The sequence below is a fragment of the Oenanthe melanoleuca genome, chromosome 1A, assembly GCF_029582105.1.
Source record: "Oenanthe melanoleuca isolate GR-GAL-2019-014 chromosome 1A, OMel1.0, whole genome shotgun sequence".
Classification (NCBI taxonomy): domain Eukaryota; kingdom Metazoa; phylum Chordata; class Aves; order Passeriformes; family Muscicapidae; genus Oenanthe; species Oenanthe melanoleuca.
Genome location: NC_079334.1, coordinates 43,295,294 through 43,320,091, shown reverse-complemented (window position 1 = coordinate 43,320,091; position 24,798 = coordinate 43,295,294). Strand labels below are relative to the sequence as shown.

Here is a 24,798-nt window from a genome sequence, read left to right as displayed (position 1 = left end):
TCCACCCAGTTGACAAGGACAGTAAGTTCACAGCTTCAGTGTGTGTTGTTTATGTAAGCAAAGCTGTAGCTTGAATCTCTTTTCCAGATTTCTTATGCATTTGCTAGATCTCAGTAACAGGTAATTTTTTTAAAAAAATTGGTTCCTGTTGCTTATTTTTTTGCATCTTTTGCCTTATGTAGATAAATTATTCTGATTTAATAGTTTAAAAATCTACAGTTAAAAACCCTGTCAGTGAAAGTTACTGAATAAGCACTAAATAAAGTCACTTTGTTCATTGCTAATAGTAAACATTAAGGGTAAGACTGACTGCTTTTTTTAGTTCACCTTTTTGTTCAAACAGATAAAGGTTATTTTCATCTCTAGCATTTGCTGGCTGGTCACTGTGTTCCATGTCAGAGAGAGCCTTGAATAATTTCTTTGAAGGCAGTATTGAGGCAGAGAATTAGCATTCTCTCCAGCCAGACTCCACTGCACACAGGTTGGTTTCCCATTTGTCATGGCAGTGTTTTCATTAGGTCAGCTGAAAATCTGCCCTTCTCTCCTTCAGAATGCGAAATGAGCAGGGAATACAGCAAAATGAAATTACAGAAATAAACTTTAGATAATGTACGTCAATTAACCATGAAAGCATTGGCATTTAATCTTACACAAATTTTAATAATTTGCTTGAGCCCACAAAAAGCAAAACCACAGATATTTTGTACTGGAGTTAGAGTTTGCCTTCTTTTTATGAACTTTAGAAAACAAGGTTGAGCTCTCTATATGCAGTGAGATTGGGCAGCAAACTAAATGAGGACGTGAAGAGATTTATCATCTCTTTTGACTCTCTCCATCCCTCTGAAGTTGCTACTAACACTCAAATTTGGAAACGGGGGTTTGACAGAAATTTGATGAGATCACAAGGAAAACTAAATAATAAAGCTGTAGTAATTCCTGGCACAGCAGTAGTTTAAATTTTTATTGTGAAAAACTAACTTCACTCTTACATTTTCCATAAAAAAACAATGGTACAATTCTGTGGGGGTTTTCTGCCATAAAAAACCTCTGCTGAAATAGGGAGAAGGTTGCAAAAATGTGTCCCTCTTCTAATAGTCTTATTTAGCCAGTCTACGCTTAAAGAGTTCAATTAAAATATGCTGTTTCATTAATTTTGTTAGGAGTATTTTGGTTTGAAAATAAATACTGTACATGCAGGAAAAAAGTATACACAGATACATAATAAGAATAACAGATGACCAAGGAAGATCAGATAAAATAAGAAATTAGTAGTGTGTTCCCATTCACATAGGAAGATTTCTCTTTAAATTGAATTTGTCTTACTATAAAACTGGTCCTTCCAATACTACCCGAGTTGTTATTTTAAATAACAATTCCTAGCTAGAAACTCAGTCAAGTAACGTTTTCCCATGTTTTGTCAGAAAAAATACATCTTAGTATAGTCTGTGTCCTGGACCTGTTCAACAAAATCAGATCTCTACCACATGCTGGATTTTTATAATAGAAATACTTCAGACTTCTAAATTACATAAATAGAGCAGGCAGTTTTCAGCCTTGAAAATAACTCTCATATTCAGCTAGTGGATAGGAAGATGTTTATTTTGGGTTGTACAATTCCCATAATGGAGAAGAAATTACTGTTTTGCTCTTCTATTTTTATATTGCTGATCAATTCTCTTTGCACAGTAAAGATACAGTTCTGATTCAGATTTACAGTAGGATTTGATCAGTCTCTTCAAGATCGGAGAGAAATTTCTTCTACTTTATTATTTCATTCTTAGGACTCAGCTGTGTGGTTTAATATTCTTGCCCTTTATTTAGCCACAGATTTTGTTTGATATCAAAACCAAACAGATGCCCCAGAAATTTAAGAGTGTTTGAGACTGGAAATACACCTGGCTGGAAAACACTTGACCATTGCTGCCAGCTACATCTGCCCCAGCTGTGATAGCAGCACTGGAAATGGTGGCCTAGAGCTGCCAGGGGAAACTTCAAACCCTGCCTTCTTCCCTGCTTCATAAGAAAAACATCACTGACAGAGATACTCTACTTTTATTTAGAAAAGGCTGCCTTAGGGAGCTGTAGAATCTGCTGGTGTGGTGCTGCTCTGTAGTAAAACTCAAGCATGCTTTGCTCTCCTTGGCAAGGCGCTGTGCTGAAGAATTTGCTTGACTTATTTCTGCTCTCTGGGGAACTAATCTGCCCTCTGTGTACAAAAGTGTGAAGGATTCATAATTTTACAATAAAATGTCTGATCCTGTGTTTTAAATACAGTGCTTCTAAGATGCCAGAGGCTTGCATTTAAGAACAGTATATTTTATAGCCTGCTGTCTTCCCCAGGTCATTTCTCAGGCAAGAAGTGCTAGCCCTAGCCATAGGGGAAGCAGACTCTAAGGCCTGCCATTAGCAGTTGTTTTTGGCACTCTGTTAAGTAAAACCTGATAATTCCAGCATTGGTTGCATACAGCTCAGTTGTCACCAAAGCTCTTGCTATCTGGAAAACCAAAAAATTCTGGTCATTGTACCTTTTAATCAGAAATTACTGATTACACATCCCTGAGGTCTCCAGTGGACAGGTTATTGCGAAGAACTTTTGCATCATATCAATACTGAAGAGGATTTTTTTTTTTCCCCCCAAGCCAAGTCATTGATCTTTATTCTTACAGGTGGTGTCAAAGAGTATGTTTGGCTCTAAGTCATGTTCTAGACTCTGGCTTTTGTGACTGCTAAGACCAGTAAACAATCAAATACTCCAGCCACATAGGGAAACAGGAGTGAAAAAAGAGGTGTGAGATACGAATTCCCAAGGAGCTTAAGGAATGCTTCGCTTGTTTTTCTTCTGGCAGCCAATAACCAAATACTTCTTTTAAAGCCTCATATAAAAAATATCATCTTATATTTGTTATGTAGACTATAGAAATGTCATGTGAGTGCTGTGTGAAATTCAGATACTACACCACTACATTCACAAGATTCATACAGCTGTCTGGGCTGCTAGGTATAATTTGACTAATTTTTCATCTAATTTCTCAGGTTTCTCTTTTCATTTTTGTTTCATATGTTAAAGCCATGTGAGATAGCATGGTGTCATTTGTATTGGCAGTCTGCATAATCCAATTTTTTATTGCCTGTTTTGAATCAATATGTGTGTGTGTTAGCCTTGTGTGTTAGGACCTAACATCTTGTTGCTTTCAAAGGAAGACGGTAGTTGACAGAAATGCACACCAGCATGTTTTGTGTCCTTTTTTTTGGTTGCTCATGCTTCCAACTCATTCTCCAGTGTGCTCAGGAAGAGTGAAACACCAAGTTTCTGTATGGAAAATGTAGCCTGTCTTACAGAGAAAGTCCAGTGGCTTTCATTTTTATGTATGCATTCTTTTGCAGTGACAGCCAGGAGCGGAACATTCTTTTCATCATATAATTTTGAAGTATTTTATGTCAATGGAAGAAAAATAAATCTTGTTCACATTTTCATTCCTGTAGGCTCTGGTGTAATTGTGCTGTAATAGAACTGTCATACAACTGCCAGAACCAGCCCTGCAATTCAGGCTATTGGTGTGTGTAATGTATATTTTGTCAGGGCTAATTTGAGCAATGTTGTCAATAGCATATTATAAAAAAGCTGAAGCATGGGATAGCTGTAGGAGGGCTGGAGTAGCACTTGCTACTCTAAAGAGCAATCAGAAATAGTTCAGAAACCAAAGAATTTGACCCCACTTTGATGTGAAAAGGGAGTCGAGGAAAGAAGAATTTTAATTCCTCAAGTGTGATTCGGCATCCCTGTGTCTATTTAGCATAATTTGAGACTTGGCACCCTGTGTGTGTCTGTTGCAGAACTGGCTGGCTGCAAGTGTCAGCAAAAGTCAGTGTAATTCTCCCTCTGAGGAGGCACCTGCACTCTGGGGCAGAGGATCCTGTACAGTTTTCTGCTGCATCTCTTGGTGTCATCAGCCCTTCTTCCTCTCCACGTGCTAGACAGGATTTAGAATTGTGATAACTGCCCAGGGGCTTTATAAGCTGTTCTTGCCATGTGCTAAGTTCATTTATTGCATAGTCAGGTTTTTATTAATTATTGAGGTTCCATGTGAATAAAAGTCTGTGTGAGGGGAGATACTGCGCTGACAAAATCTACTGAGAGATGGGATTTGTGATGTATGCCACAGTCCTGGGAGTTCTTCAACTGGGGACAGTTTGGAAAAGCAGCTGTTGAACGAAAAAAATAAATGCAACTTCAGCATTTGTCAACTCGTCTGTCAGAATTCAGAGATGGATAGTGCATTATTATTTGGAACACTGAGAGTTCCTTTTAACAGTTAATATTCTTTTGAGCTGAGTGGATTCTTGTTACTGTTTATTCTCTGCATTCATGGGGGTTTTTTGCAAGGTAGTGTGTGGCCTAAAATAGGAAGCTTTTCTTCAGCAATCTGCAAACTGATGAAGCAGTCAAAAGAAAATGTAGAACAATCATTTTTGTAGAAAATACTGAAGGGAAGTTACACCCTCAGTCTCTAGTGACAAGTCTGTTTTCCCCTTTGCATTAAAAGACGTTACAAGGTGATAGGAGACATTACTGCTCCTTTAATACAAATGCTGTTGAAAAGTACTGGTGAGCGTCCTCCTAGCATCTGCTGTCTCCACTTGGCAATCAGGGATGCTACACCAACCAGTTTACTTCAAAGGCCTGCACAACACAAAACATACAGCCAAACATACCACAAATTGATAGGAAAGTGAGGATCTGTAGAGTGGAAGTTACAGTTACAGATAGGTTTTTTTACTGATTTTTCTATTGGCATTGTTTCTACTTTAACTCAGGAAAGAAATCGCTTCTCATTGTTTCTGGAAAATATTTAGGGAAACCTTCAGGGTTAGTAACTGAGAAAAATATAATTGTTTCCTGTCCTTCAGTTGGAAGATACAGTAAAACTTTGTTGTCCAAAGTGGAAAATTTTTCTTGAAAAATAAATAGCAGTGGAGGTAAAATAAAACAAAAAAAAAAAAACATGGAAAGGGATGTTTTTCCAATAGGTTTTCAGGGTGAAAAATGGAAATAAGCATGGAAATATTTATAACCAAGACTTATCTGCCTTACTTTCTTATTTTCTATTCACTGAGGAGAGTAGTTTTTTTTTTTTTTAAACTTAATTCAAATTCTTAGGATTGCAATTAAAATTGTTTGAGCAGAAACACATATATATATAAAATATGTTTAAACTGTGGGAGGAGTTAAAATGCAGGCTGTTAGGCATCTCTTCGATGGCCAAGAAATTACAATTAAAAGGTATGAGAAATAATTTAACCTGTATTGGGGAAGTCCATAAGAGCAGTTTTTATAAATTCCTATAAAACACAGGAGACTTTATATGCAATATTACAAAGGCTCAAATTGGAACCTAAACTAGTTAAATACTCTGAATTTAGAGCATCCAAAAAGACACTGCTGCAAAGCTTTATATTATTCCTTGATATTCATAGATGCTTTCAGATGTTTAGCTGGATCTGTCAAAAGTGCAGTACAGTTCAGCTCCCATCTACAGTTATATTCTCAAGGGAGATTCTCAAGACAGTCCTTGGTATAAGCAGTGAGATGAAGGAATAAAAATTTCTTTTTGAGATTGAAGCAGTTTTAGAAGAAACTTCAGATATTTTCCTTTATCAATTCCAAATCACTTATGATAAACATAAGACATTTTCATTTGGGGTAGAAAGAGCTCTGGGTCAAGAAGTGAAAGTTTTCGTCAATAGTTGAGTTGAACTATACAAAAGCAGCTCTGTTTTACAGTTTTAGGAGTAGACTGCCTGGAATATCTTGTCTGCTACTTGAGCTCACCTAGTATCAAACCAAAGCTAAAATATTTAAGTTTTCCTACCCAGGTAACAGGCTACTTAGCCGATTTCCTTAACTGAAAGTAATAACAATTTGGAAATGTCTTTGGTTTTGACATATCTTTGGTTTTGAAAGATGAAATTTAAGGGTGCTGAAGGGCTAATGACAACAGGATTCTAACTGTAAGAGAGTGAGACTTCATGAAATGTTGATACTTTTCTTGGATGAAATTGCATATCCAGAACTGGGTTCCAGTTTTTGTGATATGTCAGTTAAACTGAAAGTAGTGTTTTAGTCCCTTGCTGTATTTTTTGCTGGTTCCCAGCTGTCCTAGAACCTCATTTATTTGAATAGATTTAACTGTGGAAAAAAATATAATAAAAACCATCCCAGTTTGATTATGTCATACTTTTAGCAATGAATCTGTCACTGTGTCCATATGAATTGTGGCAAGATATTTCTCCTGTTTGTTTTTCTGCCAGACATAGCTTTCTTGGTAGTTACTTATGTTAATTTCAAAAATGTAGTTTCCTTGCTAGGGAACACCCTGGTCTAGCAAAATTATTTTCTGGTCAAGATTCTCAAGAAACCATACTGGGTAGACATAGGAGTGGGGCAGTTTTTTCCTTCTCTCATTCTGCAGTCTATGAAAAAAAAAAAAGCACAGCAGAAATTAGATTTGAGAACATGGTCTGCTCTGGTGGATTGTTAAGGCTTCCTTAATAAAATTTTTTAAAAGCAATAAAGGAATAAGCAGATTGCACCACTCAGGCAAATGAAAACAAGCTTTTCTTGTGAGTTTTTAATCAAAAATATGTAATTATGGGAGGTAGACTAGGAAAGAAAATGAAAAGCATTTCTTAAACTAAATTTCTTAGTCCTAAAAATAAATAAGCAAAGAATGTTAACCATCTGTACAGATATTGCAGTATTTTTCTGTAGCAGGCACTTCCATAATATTTTGTAAACCATTTTGATCTTCCAGAAATTCCCATCTACGTAAAGTCCTCGGTATCTTCATTTGTGGTTTATCTTCCTCTACCCCTCCTCCACTTTCCTCTTAGTAAATGTATAAGATACGGGATAAATCCCCTTCAAAAGGCTTTAATTTACCGACTCAAAAAGTTATTACATCTCCAAACTCTTTCTGCAATTGGAAACCATTTCAAAATGTTTGCATTTTTTCCTTATCATGTGAGTTATTTTTGAGAATTAAAATGTAAACAAAACATGAGAAATTAATTTCTAACCTAGTAATGAGAGATCTGAAATAGATTGGAGGAACCAGTTCTCAGTTACAATAAAAATGCTGTCTTGGCCACAGAGAAGATTTCTTCCAGCATATCAGTTGTGCAAAGCAGTCCCAGTGGGAATAATGTTTCGTAACACATTGAAGAAATCCACTTAGTTTTTGGGAAAAAACTCCATGTTTCAAAGTCCGTTAATCTCTGGAACATGGGGCATTTATTATAATCTTTTCTAACGCTGTTTTTGGCTTTTAGTCTTCTAACTGGTACAGTATAGCCAGATTTCATAATCCATGCAGTCAGACCAGGCCAAGGCTTATAGGAGGCATGGAAATTCACCAGGTATGGCTCAGCCAGTTGTGAGGCACAACTCAGCACTGACACAAACAGAATTTAAGTTTGGTAGAGGTGTAAATAGAGATAAGTTTGTCATCTGGTTGTGTTTAAAGGCATGTTATAACTTCCTTTAAAGATGTTTTGTCTTATATAACCTTTGATTTTGAAACTTAGCCTTGATGTATAAACATACATCTAATGTATGTGTGCTCTTGAGAGGGAAAAAAGCAAACAATAAATCAAATCTAGAGTTTGCACATCATATAATCCATCATCTTTGGTTTATACAAGCATATGCTCCCTGCTTTCAAGGGACCGTGTCGGGAAGGGCAAGGTTCAAAGCACCATGCTTGGGAGAGTGAGAGTTTCCTAAGCAGTGCACATCTGCTCATGAAGTACTTTTGTCATATGTAGCCATGAATGACCTTCTCTAAGTTAATATTTTAAAGGGAAACCTAGGATGATGTGGATGCTGTTGAGATCGTACAGTTATTATAGGGTGTTGTGTCCAGTTTAATCAGTGGAAATTTTAACAGTGATTTCAGTCAGAGCTGGATTTGGCTATTATTTTACAAAGTCTTAACAAAGCACAGATGGAAGAAGTGATTATTTATAGGCACAAGCTTTCTAGAAATAACTATAAATGTAAGAGAGAACCTTGTAACACGGATATGGCATCACATAATGAAATCAACCTTTATTTTCCTAATTCTTACTCTTTATGAGATACAAGCACTAGAAGACTTTTCAAGACTTGTTAGAGGTGTAGAATATCTGTAGTAAAGGCTGGAATAGAGGCAAAGGATTTTGTTTTCCCTTTGTCAAGGAGAATCAGTAAGATCTGATCCCCTCAGAGGTAGGAGGGAGTGACTGGAGTGAAAAAATTTCCATAATGGTCTCTCCTGCAGAAGAGGAGATGCATTTACTCAGTCTATTCTCCTAAGGTGTAGGTGAAGGATAGTCTGGGAGAGCTCCTTTCTTGGCAGATGTGGCAGGAGTCATTCAGTTCATGATGGTAGTGAGTAGCATGACTCTTAGGATGGGCCAGAGCAGCCAACATGTCCTCTCTTAAATGGGGGCCACAGTCCACTATTGACTTGTCTGTTTTCTCTGCTTTCTTCTGATACAAGGGTAAGTTTGTTTTTGGGATGTGGGCCCTTCTTTTATCAGAAATTAATATTCAGTAGTGGTTTATTGCTCGTTCCTTGTATTTTTTATTCCCTTATCCTTACTAAGAGGAGAAGGGTTGGAAAGCAAAGCAAAGGTAAATATTATTTTCTTAGCCTGGTAAAGATAAGGGAGTTCTCTGGGGTTCAAAGAGGTTTTCTTCCCTCTGGCAGGCACTCATGGTGCTGTGAGCAAAGTAATGGCTGTCAATAAAGTAAAACAGATGAGACAGAGGACAAAACCAGACTGGTAATTAATTGTGGTTAATTGGTATAATTCATTAGCTTGTTTCTGAAAGCACTCACAGAATATCTCCCTTGTGAGAGATGAGGGCAAACTAGAAGCTAAATCTTTCATTGTAATTCTTTGTAAGAATTTTCTTAGTGTTTCATGATACATGGAATAGAAAATATCCACTTATTATCAGAATAGTAGACATTTTATGTATACAGTCACAAACAAGTTGCTGCACTACCTTTTCTTCATTCCTTCCCATCTGTCATTTGCCTGTCTTGGTTTCCTCTGACTATGAAATCTGGGGGGACTGAGCACTGCACTTTGAAATGGCTCAAGCTGTGCTGGATCCAAGTTTCATGACTCACTGGTAGCTGCAGCAATGGAGTTTTAGCAGTCCATGTGTGGATAGGAGGAAACCTCTCACTTCCCATCATGTGTTGGCAGAATATGCAGCAGCCATGCAGTGTGGCCCCATTTGCAAGCACAGGAGAAGAGTGTGACTGTTGGAGCTGAGTAAATACAGCTGATCTGCATCTTCTGCATCAGGTAAAAGGAACCCCACAGGCTAGACAGGAGCATCCCACAGGCTGAGCTGTGTTGCTGCATGTGTGACATGATACAGATAACAGAGCCCCAGTCTCTCTGGACTCTGTGATCTGACATAATATACACAATGTTAATCAGGAAAGCTCTCATAGTGCTTTCCTAACAGTCCTAATCTCATTTTTCGTTACATGGGCTCATTTATATCCCTGAGAGTTTATCTTAGTTTTTTTTCCTGTCAGCGATGTCATCCAAAATCCTAAAATTCAGTGCTTTATTTATTTTTGCCAGTGGAGAAATCTGTTTTCTATGAATTGTAGAAATGGAAAACAGATGATCAGAACTTCAGTACAGTTAGTCTCCCACATTAACTGCCCTGTATTTAAGGTAATAGTGCTTATGTCATATTCTTTCTCACCCTCCTCCAAGTTTGGGAAAATTGTAGCTGTGCCCATAAACTATGCAGAAAAAAGATAATGTGTGTTCCATCCACTTTTCCTTTCCACCTATACTCACTCAAACATTGCCTTCCTTTCAGGTAGTCGGGTGTAGTGTATAGTTCTGTCTAGTGTGTCTTGGGGCACAGGTCAGTCTCTTCAGAAGATACTTATTCAGGATCTTATATTTTTATTGTGAAGCTAATTGTAAGTCCAAATCTATATACCATAACAGTAAGATACATACTTTGATGTTTTTACTGCTTTGGTGCAGAAGGGAGATGACCCCCTGGTAGTATAAGACATTGTCTAATGGGTTCAAGGAGTCCTGTGAGGCTCTGATCTGGCTACATGCCTAATAAATAGGTAGGTTTCTAACTTTCAGCTTTTAAGCCCAGCAGGCTGGCTTAATAGAAAAATGAGGAGATGGACTTCTAGGCATGATGTGATAAACAGCATTAGCATTTTCTGTGTCTACAATTTACATTGCTCTATGAGTATTTAAGTAAACACAAAGAAAATTTGCTAAATATTTTCTGGTTTAGTACTCACAGGTGAATTGTTAAGCAAGCTGGAAGCAGAAGTCAGATATGAAAGAGGATTTTCACTTGCTAGTGCAGCTAGAGGTGCATATATTCTTGTGTCTTGTAAAAAGGTACCTTTTCTTATGGAAAATGTCTTAACAGTATTTCACAAATAAAAACGAAGTGCTTTTAATGTATCGTGCTTTTAATGTATCGTGCTTTTAATGTATCATGCTTTTAGCAGCTCTCTTCAGTGCCATGCACAAAAAATTAAAACTAACACCCAAATACATAATTTCCTTTTTTTTTTGCATACCATTTAAGCACTAGTTTGTTTATTCCTGAGGCTTGATACTTGTGGTAGTAGTATATTGAATATTACATCTGCTTTTGTCATAGAAACATATTAGTACCTTAAGGATTGCAGAATTATTAGTGCTTTTGTTTTCTAATTGGAGTTCTTAGATGAAGATATTTAGTATACTGCTACCTGACAGAAATTTTAAGGCACTCCTTCTCCCACTCCTCCTAAAATTTTTTGGTTGCTCCCAAGGAGCTGATACAACGTCCATTTCTCTTTTTTAGATCTACTAAATCCAGATCTCTTTATAGTTCTTGGGCATGCACTCACCAGCTGAAAAGCCTGTAATGAAGAATTGGATCATTTGTTTAATGGGTGTTTTGTATGATAGAAACAAGGGCAGATGCAGCCCCTTGCTCTTCCCAGTAAATCCAGGCCTGTGGAACATACTTTGAAGTGGTGACAGTTTTATGTTCTTTGGAGTAGAAATTAGTTACTCTTTCTTAACCAGATGAATTAGGGTTTAGAAGGTAATACAGGCTACCTCTGAAGCCCACAAGTCAGGAATCAGAAAACTTAAATGATGTAGAACATGTAATTTTCTGCAATATTTCTTTCTATTGATTCCAGTGATAATTAAATATGAACCTTTTGGCAGTTCCCAGAACATTTTTATCAAATTTTACAGTGATGGATTGAAGGTCTCCATGTCCAGAGGTGAACAGGGTTGTTAGCATAACTCAGCCTGAGCTGGTTGAATGCGCTTGCTAACATTATTCTCAAGGGTAAAAGATGATTTTCCTTTTGTGTACTAGGAGAAATATATTACAGGTCTTTGACAACCCTAAATTTGAAGGCCCTTGATAAATTGTTTGAGCTTGGTTCTCTCTGGCAAACCTTTTTGATTTGATGCTTTTGGTTTTCTGTATATGCTTCTATTGTCGCTGTTTTTTCAAACTGTCCCTTTATCTTTCAGAGCAAATACAGTAGTGATACATATAATACATGAAAATGAGGGAGTCAGTAAATGTGAGTTTTTTCCACTTCCTGATACATTTTATGTGAAATAGGAAAGCACTTTTCAAATCTAGTCTTAACTGGGCTAGTAATTGCTCTAATTGGTCAATGTTGAAGAACATCCTTTGTATTAAATACTGGATATACCACCCTAAGCTGAAATACTGGTTCCTCATTGAAATACCTTATTCTTTATAGATGTACCCTTATAATGACCTAGTGCACAGTGATCTCAGGTGTGTGGCTGTTACTGCTTCTATGTGAATGAACCTTGTCCGAGTCATTTGTGGTTGTGACCAAACCCAGATAAGAGCTATGTTGTGGTTTCACCCCTGCAGGCCATTAAGCACCAGCAGCCTGGTAGGGTGGGGGACAGAATCAGAAGAATGTGAGAAAACTGGCGGGCTGAGATCAAGGCAGTTAATAGGTAAAGCAGAAGCTGTGCATGCAAGCAAAGCAACAAGGGATTCATTCACCATTTCCCATGGGTAGGCAGGTGTTCAGCCATCCCCAGGAAAGCAGAGCTCCATCACAGGTAACAGTGACTGGAGCAGACAAGCACCATCACCCTGAATGTCCCCACCTTCCTTCTCCTTCCCCCAGCTCTGTGTGCTGAGCACAGCACATGGTCTGGGATGTCCCTGTGGTCACTTGGGGTCAGCTGTCCTGGCTGTGTCCCCTCCCAGCTCCTTGTGCACCCCCAGTCTCCTCATGGCAGGGTGAGGTAAGGAGCAGTGGCTCTGGGTAAGTTCTGCTTGGCAACAGCTGAAACATCCCTGTGTTATCAGCACTGTTTCCAGCACTAATCTAAAACACAGCCCCATACCAGCTACTGTGAAGAAAATTAACTATCCCAGCCATAATCAACAAACACATGCTAGAACAGGGACACCTCACAGAATCTTATGCATCTAATGCTCAAAGAATAATGCATAAGCAAAATCTATGGCTGTCCAGACATGCTCATTGGATCACTGAAATCCAATAACTAATAATCTAGTTTTGTCCTTCAATGAACTGGCAGTTTAAAGATTCATGAATGTCACCAGTCACAGCTTGAATACACCACTTATATTTATAAATATTTATGCCACTTATATTTATAACTATTTCCACTATTTATAACAAATAGCACAAAGTGAATTTCCTTATGCTGAGTATAGAATAAAATTCATTAATTCCTGCAACATGTTGGTTACCATTTAAATATTCTCATATTTTTGTAAACAAATTATTTAATTGCCCAACTGTCAATAAATGGTATGTAGGTGGTGGGGGTAGCAATGAAATAGAGGATTTTCTTGTTTTTCTGGTGTTTCTTCAGCAGTAAAATAGTGTAGAAATGAGAAATCTTGCAGTTTAGAGTGATTCTAACTTGCTCCCTGCTAAGACATTTGGAATACTACATCTCATACCCAGAGGACATTACAAAGAGACTTTTAATGTTTCCTAGTGCTGTAGTATGTGGTAGATGGTAATTTACATAACTAAAAGTTTGTTATCACATGGTTTCAGGAACAATACTAGCAAAACAAGCTTGAAGATTCTCTAGAACAATGGGTGGTGTAATCAAAAAGAAGAAACTTAGTGTCTGTCAAAAGGCAACACCTTTGGTTTGTTGGGGTTTTCTTAACCTGTTTTTGTATTCATAGCAACAGAAATTCATACTTACACTCAGCTTTGCACAGGCAGATCTTTCTGGCTTTGCCAGAAGCTATTTCTGTCTTGCATAAAGAATGGTTTATCAAGGGGACTTTGAACAGAATTATATATTCTCCAATGGGTATCATTTCCTTAAAGTGATTAGTTAGGGATTTCTTAATATATGGAGGGGATCTCCTTCCATATTGTTTGGAATAGACAATATACTCTTCAAATGCAAATAGTTTATATTATTTCAATAGTACTTTAATATGTTGGAAATCCTCTTTGCAACGCTACAGCTAAATTAGTGGTGAAACGATGATATAAAATGAATGACTTGCAAATGAAAGTGGAGGCAGCATCTGTGTGCTGTTTGTATAAGCTCAGTTTCTGAAGAAAGATTAAATAAGGTCCTGGTCCTGCATGATTATTTACGTGAATAAAGTTCCTGATATGTAAATCTGTTTCAAGATAAGAGCCTTTGTAATTTCCCAGGCAGGAGCCATATCTGTCTCTTTGCTTTGTGATACACCTCCAGTATGAATGAACTTAAAATACTCAATTTTAATTCCTTGCGAAAGCAGTGACTTAAGCTTCGGCCCCGAGTTAAAATCAGAATAAACAGGGAACAAGCATTGCAGAGGCTCTTGGCACACTGACAGTTGTCTTGTGCACTGTTGGTTTGAGTTGTTTATAGCTTGGGTTTGCAACGAGCTCATCTGTAGAAGGGTAAGGCCTTGGATCTCCACTGCTCACGGATCGTGTTGCCCCTGTTTGCAGACCTCAGTAGCTAATGGAACAGCCTGCAGCCAGTAAAACATGATGAGATGTTGCCGTGATTAACCAAAGCAATTTAAAAAATGGGTTAATCTCACTGTAACTTGATGGTGGCAGCTGGAAGTGTGGTTTTTGATATGTCTGGTAGCAGCTCTGCTGAAGGCAGGCAGGGCTCTGGTACTCAGCCTGGGACTGCAGGGGCTGTGCCTCTGTTACAGGGACAGAGGAATGCTGACTGATGTAAAGACCTGTGGTTTATCTTATAGCTATTAGTCTTAACTTTCTAATCAAAAGACAACTGGTATTTCGGTCCAGCTCCTTGCAGTTATTGATACAGTTAATACACAGACTTCACTTACTCTTTCAGCGTCCTTTGAGTCTGCAGCCTGGGGGTGTCAGTACTTCTCAAGGACAACTGCAGGGGCAGAGGAGTGAATTACGATGGGTCAGTAACATACTGGTGGAAGGACGAGTGCTAATGGTGGGGGTCCCTTTCTGCCTTCTCCATAAATCCACTAAGGGACACTTTTACCAGCACAGTTGGCTTACTTGAACTTTCTTAATTGATTCCCTGTTTCACATTGTACTTTTTCTTCTGTTTACTGCTACTAAAACTGATTTTACCTGACTCACTCCTTTACAATGTGACTTATATTTTCTGGCTCATGCCTTTGGTATTTTCCTGTGTTGGTGTTGCGCTACACTTTGAGGGTTTTTCTAGGGTTGTAGATAATTGTGATTTTCTTCCATGGCACTACAGTTAATAGTTTATGAAGGAGTTTTTTTTCAATATTTGGCTTCTGATGATTGGAAATGTTTTACACCAGTGCATAGCTTCCTGTGAATGTGCCTGTTTTTCAACTGAATCTAAGCCTGGCCTTCAGCATATGATGTGAGTTAACATCTGAGCTTAAGGAAGACTGGTATGACTTTTACACAATAGTCACAGAAAGAGTTAAGCTGCCCTAATAATTTTTCCAGTTTTCAAGCTTATTTTTTGGTATGTGAAGGATATGTAGGAAAGGCCGTATGTGTGGGAAGAACAAAAAAGATACTTAAAAGGATTATGTGGAGATGCAGAGGAGGGCTTTATGGAAGGGTGGGAAATTATTGCTAACAGTTTGACTAAAGCTACTAGAAAAATGTCAGAAGTCCTTACTGTTCTGAGTCAGAACAGAAATTTTAATGCAATCTATACGTTTAAAAATGCTTTGTCTAATGTCCGTACCAAGATCTTTTTTTTTGTGACAAATTGGCATATTGATATTTTAATTGAGCCTTAATATCTCTAGGTAGGTAACAGCTTTGTGCACCTTTGAAACTCCCTGTGTTTTTTGTCCGTGGGTGATGTTTTGCATTACGTACTCCTCCAATAGTGTCATCACAATATATTCATATATGTGACAAGTACTACAAAAGGGCTTTTCTCTGAGTGGTGGTTAATTTATAATGGCCTTTTTTTACCATTGCTGTGCACAGCCAGTGCCTGGTGCTGAATTGGTGGGTTCTTCTGATTAGCAAAGTCTGAAAGTGGTGTTTTCAAGGTTGAAATTATTGCTTTGGCATTATTGAGTTCAGCAGTAATTTTTATCCATCACAGCTCACTCTCTTGCTTCACAGTGTGATTAAGGCTGAAGAAGTGAAGATGTTCTAAAATTCTGTATGTTTTTCTATAAGTTTTCATGTACGGAGATTCATACAAATCACTTCATTATCTTTTACAGACACTGTGAATGGGAAGAGTGGAGAAAAAAATGAAAATATTCTGCCTGTCTTCATTTAATTACATTACAAGCTAAAATTATCAAATCACATTTTCATGACATCTGATGCAATATTGTGAGTCGTTGTAAAATGAATGTGATTGCTTTCCCAGCTAATTCAGTGTCTTGATTCAGGTATCAGTAGATAGAAACACTTTGACTTCAGTGTTGTTCCTCAAATATGAAAGAGGAGTGTGGCTTGATGGCTCCCAGAGCTGTCTGTGAAAGATGCTTATTTAGTCACCAGGAGTGAATCTTGCTGGAGCATCTCCTTCCCTTGCTGTGCCCTGATATGTGGGCAGGGAAGCCGCTGAGCTGTGAGAACTAAATTTGCTGGTGATTTCTTTAACCTGTTTTTTTTCTTCTTACTTTGCACAGCAGTCATAAGCTTTAGTTGAAATAAACGAATGTAAATTTTTTAACAAGAAGTGCAAAGGTTAGTGTAAAATAAAGGGATGATAGAAAATAACATAGAGAAAGTTAAAGAAATACTATTGTTAGTAGTGTTAGAGATTTTCACTGAATATGGTAGTAAATAGTTCTCATGCCTTTGCTTTAGAAAAATACATAATTATCCTAGAGAACTCAAATTTTAAAAAATCAACATTCTTAAAATACTTGCCATTTCAGAAAACCATTCAGAACCCGGATGCTGGAATTTTTCTGTTTTAATTTATTTTCCAATGCAGCTAATAAATTTTGAAGCAGGCATGTAAACCTTTCTATTTAGAGCTGAAAGAATAACAGAATATATTGCATTATTCTGATGGTGTACTCAATAACTTGTTACTCCAAGAACTACATACTCAAGATAAATATCTTTCTCAAAAACCAGGGTTGTTTTAGAGTTGCTAAGACTTCTGACCGTGCAAATATGTACTCAGCAAGGAAGTGAATGGAGAATAAAACTTAGGCATAGCAAAGTCAGTGTTTTTCTGTCTGTGACTCTGTAAGAGTAGTTAAAATTATTAAAATTAGTTTTATTCACATATTCGCAGAAGTAGTTTACAAAGAGGTAGAAATAATAAAAGATTTATAGATGGGAAATACCCTGATATTGTGTCATCAGCAGCAGAAGGATTAAGCCTGGGTGTCTTAACATGTACTCTGACTCATAAATAGAGAGAAGGATGAGCCTGAAAGTACAGCCATCATCTTCTCTCAGCACAATGAAAAGTAGTACCTACGGTAAGTCAGAGTACAAGAGAAATAGAGTAACAAGCACACCTTGACTGCTACCTGCAGAGTAATACAGCTTTGGAGCCTAAGTGCCTGGATTTTTTATGGAACTCGTAGAATTAGGAATTGGACTTGATATATCTAAAATAATTGATATATTACATAGCTAAATTGTTGACCTTTTGGCTATTCACACAAATTAAAAATCCTATTTATAATATGAATGACTACAGTTACACAGGAGTGAGCTGAAAATCTGTTCCTTTTATGTAACAAACTTCTGAAGTGAGCTCTCTATTGTATAGTGGTTGGGGTTGCTGTAGATCTTTGAAGCATTTGAAAATTGCAAGTAGAGCCACTGGAGTGTTGTTCCTCCCTTTGGTCCACTGATCAAGATGTATAGTGGATGTTGCTTCCAAACTGCTAAGCGAGGCAATTGAGATTTGGAGGTAGCTTGACAGCATCTACAGCTGTGAATCAGAAAAGAGTTGGTATGAAGTTATACCCAAAGTTGTGTACTTTTTTTTTTTTTTTTTGGAAGGGCATGTCAAAATTTGGTGGATGGAGACATATATAAGGAGGGGTCAGAAGAGATACCACAGAGAGAAGAATTATGTGTTAGAGAGAGCAAGATTTGGTGATAATATGTATCTGAGCAGGCATCTCAGTGTAATTTACTTCAGGAGAGAGCTCTAGGATCAAGTGTTTCTGATAAGGTATTAATAACTTGGAAAAATAGATAAATCTTCACCCAAGCCAGTTTGGAAAGGTGGCCTATAATAGCTTTTTGTGAAGTAATCAGGAAAAATAAAACCACACAAGTATACTCTGCTTTTGACATCTAATTTTAAAAGAATTTTATGGGTGTGTGCTGTCTTTATAAAAAAAAGTGACTTACTGGAAACCCACATATTTATGACTGCTTGAAATGTCTGAGAAAAGCCAATTGTATGACAATGTTACGGAAATGAGCATAACAAATTCTAACAGTTCGTAACTGAAAAACTGAGGACTGAACAAACAACTGAACCCTGTTTTTATTCAATTCTAGATACTGCCTCTGGATCACCAGTGAAACAGAGTCTACCTTATTAGAGGTTGGTGGCTTTTATTTTTTCAGCTCTTACATACAGTTTTTAAAGTAATTTTTCTGAAAGGCTGAACCTTAGTGTCTTTGGCAACCTGTTTTGTTGAATGTTTCTGTAGTACTGGACCCAAGGAATCTGTGTAATATAAGCAGATGACAGTAATTCTTCATCTTCATTGTGGTTTGGGGTTTTTTGTGAAATGCCTCCATGCATTTGTTTCACATACTGCTTTAGTTACTAAACAAATTAATGTAGATCAGACTTAAGTTTTCAGTCATCCTTAGCTAACCTGTCTGACAAATAGCCCAAAAATCCCCAGTTTTACTGTTTAATTCATTCTTAGAGAGTCAAATCTTTCATACATTTCCAAATCACTATGATACGACTTTTTGTATATATGACAGTATGTAGATTATATGCTGGTTCATTAATATATATGTATTGTACAGTATGACATTGACTGTTCAATTCTAATGAAATGGAATAAATTTTAGGAATTATTTCAGTCTTTGGGCCTTGTTTTATTATATGATTTCTGGAGAGAGCTAACTCATCTGTTATGCAGTTTTTATTTGCATTCTATAGAACTGGTTTCTTCCTTCATAAAGATGTAAGTGCAGCTTATTAATAGTTATTTGTGATTGTAGTTGTCTGATCAGAGCTCTGGAAGTTTGGCAATGCTTTTCTATTTGGATTATGAGTATCATATCATACCTTGCTGTTCCAGTCCTTACACAGCTATGCTTAGGCTCTTAGTGTGATTCACATACAAGTGAAGTTTCTTATCAGCCAGATCTATTGGAGCCATTAGCATTTCTCAGATTTGCAGCAAATGCACAGTGCTGCAAGTAGATGTTCATAGGGCTTCTGCCCTCTGTGCTCACAAGAGCATCTTTTTTTCCATGGAACAATTATCTATGAGACAGGTCTTTCATTCCTGAAACCTATCTGAGATGAGATCCATTAAGTTGTTCACACGCTCCTTTTCTGTTTTGAGAAAGAGTTTACCTACCCTTGTTGCATTGTTCCTCACACTCAATTTTCCAAGTACATGTTATACTTTCCTTACCAATAAACCCATAACTGGCATGGCACATGCTGTTGTTCTCTTATTAAAGAACTGCTTATTTTTCTGTATGAATGAGCTCATGATCCCAGGAGCAGCTGGATATACCTGATGCTTTTTGTCTTCATTCAAAATGGCCACAATCTCCTGCTGTTTCTAGTTTATTCTTTCATCAGTAAAGATGAATATTTCTTTTGTTCTTTGCCTGGGGAAAATGAAGAACAAAGATCCTTACAGAGACATGGAAGGTGTAAGTGCAGAAGTGTGCACTTCCCTGCAGTGGCAGATAGCATTGCTTAATCTCTGCTGGGAGAGGGCACCTGCCTGCAAGCTCATCAGGTAGTACTGTGGGTCCCTGCAGCTGCACTGAGCCACAGGTCAGGTGTAATGTAATTCAGTACTTTTCCCCAGGGAAGGAAGCAGCTGGGAGTAAGCCACTTGTCTCCTGCACAGCTCGCTCCTGGGATGCAGAGAGGGAGCAGGTCACATGCCAAGCATATAGCTCTGATCACCATCTTCAGACAGTGGCTGTCATGTAAAATGACAGAGGCTGGGGGTAGGCAGTGAGGCTGGAATGCAACACTGCAGCCTCCCTGTTGCTCTCTGACCTTATGGGATTAGCCAGTGTTTGTAGGATCTGCCAGTCATTCATGTTTTGTTCAGGTGTGGAGAGATGCTGAGCCATGCTGAGCTGCCACAGAGGAGCGATCTGGCAGAACTCAGCACTGAGGCCAAGGCTGTAGGAAAGTGGCACAAAGTGCCTGTTGTGTGCCTCTCTGTGTCTGACTCAGAGGCATGATTCTGTGATAAGACAAGCATGATGGCTTTCATATATTTGAAGAGAAGGTTGAGATGCAAGCATATCATCCTTCAGGTATTCAGCAGAAGTAATAGTGATGTGTTAATTATTGCATAAGCTGTAGCATCTCATCATTGTATGAGCTAATTAAATATCCAGACATTCAAAACTTGTGCTTTTCATATATAGTTGTATTTCTGTGGAGCAGCACACTCTCTTCCTCCTTGCAGTGCCTCTTAGAATGAAAGATTAGATCTGTTTGGTTATAACTGTTACTTCAACTAAATACTTGCCAACAGTCTTGCAGAATTCCTTTTGGATACTTTCAAATGACCAGAAATAGGTCCAATAAATATATCCCTGGAAAAGCCTTCTTAGGATAGATTCTGCTTATTAGACATTAATTTCTATAACTGTGCATCTGCCTTTTATATTGGAGGCATTATTTTCAAATTACTGAAGTGTTTTAAGATGCTCTTGGTAAAGACCTAAGCAAAGTATAAAGGCCAATCTGTTTTCCAAATAGTAGATTGTTGTTCAAGAGTTTGTGCCAGCCAGTGCAGAGTGCAGTCATGTCTTATTCCTCTCAAGAGAGATGAATTACTCAACTGCCTTGGCTTCTGCTGCTCCACATTCTTATCCTTGTACTGTTGGAGTGGTCTGCTCCTCTTGTGGAGCAGATTGGCAAAAATGTAAATGTGTAGCATTGACTTCTTGGTAAAAGATTTTCATCTGTGAGCACTAGTTTTCCCAACAGTTCAGTTAACTGTGCTTTTGATATTTTTATGTTTAAAAGAAAACAAACTTATTTTTCAATAGCACTGTGCACAGTGGTATCTTACCTAACTGCTGCAAATTTGCAGAAATTGAGTTATTGATCGATACACTGATACATTGCAATAGGCCCAAGATTGCCTGAATCAATTGTATTTGTGTCTTTGACTAATTTTCTTCTGAAGTTGGCAGGACCATGTGCCTTCGAAATTAAATTTTTTAAAAGTCTATGTTTACTACATGCATAATTCAGTGGAATTACTGCTGTACTTTCTTAACATGCCTGAGTACTTTTCCACACTGCTTGGGGTTAAAATGTGACTGGCATGTTACTGAAAGGCACCTCTCAAGTGCTTCTGCCGCTGGTGGCAAAATCCTTTGACTTTGGTAAGACAGTATGGAAGCACATATGTAGCTCATATGTAGCTCTTGCAAAGCACTGAGTGCAATCATTATCAAACCAGCAGCAGTGTCAGGCATAGATATTTACAAATTGGGTGTGTCCAGTAGCCTTAGAGGAAACACAGTAACTGAAGTAACAGAGATGGTGTATACAAGTTCCCAGAATAACACACAAGCCCTTCATTTGCAAAGGAAAATGAAACTGTATTTTTCTCAGAAGAAGCACTGTTTGCATAAACAACATAATTTATTGTAGATTGGGAGCAGAATACTTGCAGATGCTCAGAACATTTCCTTCGTTCACTCTGCACTCCCTAGACAGAGCCAGTGGGAGGAAGATTATCCAGATATTTTTCTAGCCAAAAATCAATGGAATTGATGCTGGGGTCAAACACCACCTCCTTTTCTTGAGAAAGGAAGCATCTGTGTCAGGCACTTAGATCACAGGTGTGGTGAAATGTATTTGAATCAAGGCACGACATTAGTGCACTTTTATGTGTTGTCAGTTTTCCCGAGTAAATAAGAAGTGATTCATATGGATGAAAATAGAATGTGCCAAATGGCCTTGCAGGACTCTGACATCTTTGGTATGTGACTTTTCACTTTGCATCAAGAACAGTGTGTGTTTTTCATTATAAAGAGACTAACTCTGCAAAATAGTGCTTACTGAACCTTCCAGTAATTATACAAAGCAGTTGTTACTTGTAGATTTTAAGATCCAAAAGCAATTACTAGATAGTTGCAGAACACAGAACCTTTCCTCAGTACAGACATAAGTTTGAAATGTATTTTTTTTTTTTAAAGATGTCTCAGTAAGATGCTCCATTTGTTGATACTTGCATTTTTAAAAATGCTTATTCACTAAAAATCAACTTGAGATCACAGATTAATGTTGATACTACAGACTTTTTTAACAATAGGTTGTATAAATCTCACCCAAAACAACTGCAGATAGTATGAAATCTGTTACTGTCTGCTGATATTTCATCTTAGCTTTCTTTTGAATAACCAGATAGGTTAAAGTTCTTTAGATCTTGCCTGAGACAAGTTTGACAACTGTGATAAACAGAAACTTGCCATTTGGTCTTAAATATTATTTTAAGGTGTTGATTTAAGCACTAAATGCAGAATACTAGTAATGACTTCATTAATATCATGTACTATCCTAATTATGCTAGATACAAAAGCATAAATTACGTATTTATTCTAAGAATATTTATGTATTAGTATACAATTCTCTTGTTTATCACTTCAAGGACGACTAAAACTGCACACTAGAAATGCACTTTCAGCTCGTTTCCAGGTCTTTGCTGAGTTTGCTTGAGAGCCTTTTGGGATATAACTCTCCATTTTAAAGATAAGATTTCATGCTTATTCTTCAAAATAATACCATTCTAAAACTGAAAAAGAATAGCAGAAGCATAATACTTTGTAACTGAGAGCTGGACAACAATCTGATCTAAACATGAATTATAAATGACTGAATAGTGCATACCTGATTTTGCAGACAAGGTATTACAAATTGCTGAGTTAGACATGCTCTGCTAATCCTGCATCATGGTAAATTAAACATCTAACAGTTCCTTATCTCTTTTTAATGTCATCTGCATACACCTGCATGTCTATACAAACATAAATTAATGCATACATGCAAAGAGATTTTAATGGAATTGTTCTCTCCTAGATGATACCTGTTTTAGTCACTCCTTTGGATGCAGTAGGATGGGATATTTGATTGCTCTCAACTAATAAGATTCAGAGAATCAATAATCTGCTTTGAAGTATTTGGTTAATACAGAGTGTATCCTGGCTACTGTTTTAACCTTTGAAAATTTCTCCAAAACTTATCAGCATCTCCCTTGAATGCAGAGCATGATGTGACCCATCATGATGGGAAAGCAGTGAGTCTGTTTTGGCAGTCTGTTTGGGGCTGTTCTCCCAGGAGATAAGCTATGGGATAGATAATGGATCAGAAAAGTGGCTTCCACAGCTGGAGGTGATACTGGTGTGTTCTTGAAAGACTTGAGTCTGCCATCACCAGAGTCTGTAACTGCAGAGCAATTCTGGAGAAGTGGTCACATTTTTTATCTGAGTACTGGCAAAGGAAATCTGCTTTGCTAAAAAAATATTGCTACAGATGATCTTCTCCGCAGAAACAAGAGGGATGGTGCCCTGCAAGGACTTCTTGTTTTTGCGAGGGATAACTTAATTTTGAAACTTGAGTTTGTTTCTAGAGCTCTATCAAAAATAGGTATTCAAAATATGAAATTGTGCAAGGTATGTATACTGCTGAGTTATACAAAATTATCTAGATGGCCCAAGTGCTTCCTATCTCTGTTTTCCTATTGAGATTTTTTTGTTTCATTCTCCTCCTTTCCATTTTACCTCATTTTTCTTAGCTCAGTTTTCTCTTTCTGTCACTGTTTCAATCCTTCTGGAGTAATTGCTTCCAAGGAAATCCAGTCCTCAATTATCTGACATTAGAAAAAAAGAATTTTAGGCCACTAAACTGTCACCAGCTATTAGTCTCTTTACTTAGGTTCGCCTAAAGAAGGCAAAGAAGACTGAAAGTATGGGCTATTTAACCACATCTATCCCTTACATTTCTTACAGATTCCTGCCAGATACCAGCCTGTTCATAACCATAGCAATAATTACCTAATGCAGTAATCTTATAAGCAGTGAGAAATTTTCTTCCATAAAAACATCACAGGTGTGGAGCACTGAGGGTGATAAACTTAGCAGCTACCATCTCTCTACCAGGTCTGCACAGGGAAAAGCAAAAAAACATTGCTTTATGGCCACAGACTTGATAGCATCTTGAAAGTGTTCCTTCTTCTGTTTCACAACAGAGTTTGAAGATGAAAATACTCTTCTAAATTAAAATGTTCTTCTATAGCCACAGCATGCATTGGAGTTAATAAAGGATTTAAATTAAACAGTAATAAAAACTGAAAACAATGTTATATGTTTCATTTCATGGTGATTACAGAAAGTCAGCCTTATTTCTATTTCATTTATATTTTGAAGTTCAAACCCAGGAGAAAGCTGTGGCTTATGATTGAAGTCTCCCTCTTGCTTAGGCTATTGGGCCCTGCTCACTGTTGTGGCTGCATGCATGTCTTAGGTACATAGCAGAGGTGTGTCTGTGTGTGCTTTTATGCCTGCAAAACTACTTTACAAAATTCCCATTATTGGTTTTTGCAGTGAAATTCAGTTGAACAATATTATACCAACTGGTCACAATCTTATGTGAAGAAGTCCTGGAAGACTGAAATTTATGGTATTGATATTTCATGCCTATTGTTTAGAAAGCTCAAGTATTAAATTATGTGCTTCAGCAGACCATGTGTGAGTTATTAGAGTACATTTCTGGGCTGCATTAACTTGCTGTCAGTTACTTGCCTCCTGATAACCAATTCTTAGAGAAATTGCCTTGAAGATCATATTTAAGGTAGAAGATGCAGCCTATTTCTGCTCTCTCTTCCCCTTGTTTTACTGAAAACGAGAAGCAATACTTTTCAAAGTGAGTGATGTTTGTGCAGGCTGGGAATAGTCTATGTGAATTTGGTGTTGGATCTGTGAGCAACATCTTTATCACAATCTCTGTTTTGACAGGAGGTTTTCATTTAGCTTTGTATAGTCATTTCATAAGAGGCATTTGCATGTA

The 24,798-nt window shown here is 37.5% G+C and overlaps 1 protein-coding gene across 1 annotated transcript in view; it reads left to right on the top strand.

The window, feature by feature from the left end:
- The window catches only part of CNTN1 (contactin 1), a 201,165-nt gene that overhangs the window by 37,718 nt on the left and 138,649 nt on the right, over positions 1-24,798 (top strand). Inside the window, exon 2 of the mRNA XM_056481790.1 lies at positions 18,051-18,096. The gene's annotated coding sequence lies outside the window, so the exon portion shown is untranslated. The remainder of the gene's footprint in view (positions 1-18,050; positions 18,097-24,798) is intronic.